At 44.3% G+C, this 2,288-nt stretch overlaps 1 pseudogene; it reads left to right on the top strand.

Moving 5' to 3' along the window:
- Positions 1 to 236: 236 nt before the first annotated feature.
- On the top strand, positions 237 to 1,844 carry LOC105294944 (annotated as a pseudogene).
- Positions 1,845 to 2,288: the final 444 nt, after the last annotated feature.

Raw genomic sequence — 2,288 nt, 5'->3', positions numbered from 1 at the left:
ACTTTGAGCAAAGTCAAGATATTAACATCTGAAAGCATTGAGGGGGAAGCATTAAAGGAGTCAAATTTAAGGTGATGTCTAGCATGAAAAATACCCAAATGGTAAATAAAAAAGGCCCTTCATAACGATAAATCAAGAAATAGGAAAATTTGCCCCTGGCATCCACCCAGCAGCTGGCCATGCTGGAGCTGGGAAGTGCTGCTGCCCGCTGGAGCAAGGTGGAACTGATCAGAATGATGTTCAGCATAACCCCCCTGGATATCCTGATGCTGTATATCAGCAGTCAGCCTCCCCTGGTGGTCTTTATGATAAGTGTAAGGGCCAAAGCAATAGCTTCACTGACCTTGGGCTATTTCTTCAAAATCAAGGAGATGAAGTCGCTGGAAATGGATAGGATTGGGATCCTTTTCTGTGGTGGGTTAATGATTTGGACATATGTATCAGAGAATGAAACATTAACGCATCTCAAAAATGATGCTGTTACTGCTGGGGTAACATTTCCGATGTCGTCCCAGAGACATGGGAAAGTATGATGGTATGGTGCATTGTCCCTCAGTCCTTCCCTACCGACACAGCAAAAAATTACAAGTTGGCGAGATTTAGAAAAAGTGAGATTTATTGAAAGTACATTTTAGAAGAAGACAGGCCATGCTAAGGAGTGCTGCAGCCCTGTGGAATTTGGGAGTATGATAAGACAGAGTATGCCCCAATGGAGAAGAGCTGTAACAACGTAGAAATAAGAAGGTCTGTTTATATTTGGGCAGTGATGTGAGGTCCTAGATGTTTCGTATGTGAGGTCACCTTGACTGACAGTTGGCTGCTATATAACCTTTGCATACTGCACACGTGCTTACCCAGAATTCAGTGTATTATAATTAGATTCATGAACTTCCAGGCATAAACATAGCATTATAATGAAGCTTAAACTGTAGGCAAATTAGAGTAGTACGTTCCACACAGGTATCTATAGCCACTTGAGGCCAGCTAAGATTAGGGCCCTTCTTTCCTTTGTCTCTGGGTATGCAGGAGGGATTCTCTAACTATCAATGGGGTGTACTTTGGATGGGCTCTAGGCTGGGCATTATTCCTTTGTTTCCCCTGTCGCTTATGTCTGACTAGCTAGCTAACAACCCCACAATTCTGGAAAGCACAATGACCATCACACAGGCCAGAGTGTCACCCCAGTCCCCGCAGGCTCTGGAGGACTCAGGCCCAATTAACACCTCAGTTGCAACTGCCCTTACCCTGGACCCACTTAAACGCTATGGAGGGTACGCTCACAATGTCACTCATCTGTACTCGACCACGTTAGGGCATCAGAATGAACTTTTGGGCCGGGAAGCCCCTGAAGAGATAAACATTACCTTTATCCTGCCTGCAGGCTGGAGCTCGGATGACTGTGCACTTCACAATCACTGTAAGCAGAAACTGTTCACGTCCTTCATGACCCTCACGGCCACCCCTGGTATGTTTTCCATCACCATACAGACACCGCACTGTGTTCCTGACACATACAGCAACTCCACGCTCTGGTAGGGGATCTTTACACCTACCAGAGATGCCAACACAAAATATGCTCAAAATTATAATCCTTTTCAGTGTTATAAAGAGTCATTGGAAAAGTCTATCATGCTTTAAATCCCAAGATTACAGTTTTTGTTTCAGAGGATGACCATTCATTAATAAATTTGCATATCATGCACACTGGTTACTTCTTCCTGATGGTGGTAACAATGTTTTGCTATACGGTTATCAAGGGCAGACCCAGTGCACTGCATCAGAGCAGTCCTGAATTTTGTCCTGAGAAGGTGCCTTTGGCTGATGCCTAATCCCACAATGGCCCGTTTTCTGAGAGAGACTGAGCAAATGAATCACTGCCTGCTGACACTAACCTGGACTTGCACACTCCGTGAATTCATTATCTTATAATACTGGGTTCTTCGAGCCAAAGACATTTCCAGTGCCTTTAACAGATTTGTATATATTTATAAAAATATATTCAGAAATTGGTTTGATGAAGTATGTGCTTCACACTGGGTGTCACCCAAACCCTGCAGCCTCGACTGGGTGACTTGGGTGGGATGGTGACAAGCAGTGACAGCGGCAATTCCGACTTTTCTGCATGGGAGTGTGTCATGCTGTGTTTACCAAGGTCACAGGGCATTTCATTGCTGGTTGGGTTGAGGTTTGCTCTGGTTCGAAACACTCAGCAACTTGGACATGATATTGCATTTCCTAAGCCCATCCATTTTGAGGATTTATGTGTCTGGCTTAATAATTATAGTAAC

Source organism: Pteropus vampyrus, unplaced genomic scaffold (genome assembly GCF_000151845.1).
Source record: "Pteropus vampyrus isolate Shadow unplaced genomic scaffold, Pvam_2.0 Scaffold97, whole genome shotgun sequence".
NCBI lineage: Eukaryota > Metazoa > Chordata > Mammalia > Chiroptera > Pteropodidae > Pteropus > Pteropus vampyrus.
Note: the sequence above shows the minus strand (reverse complement) of the source record. Positions and strands in the feature narration are given on the sequence as shown.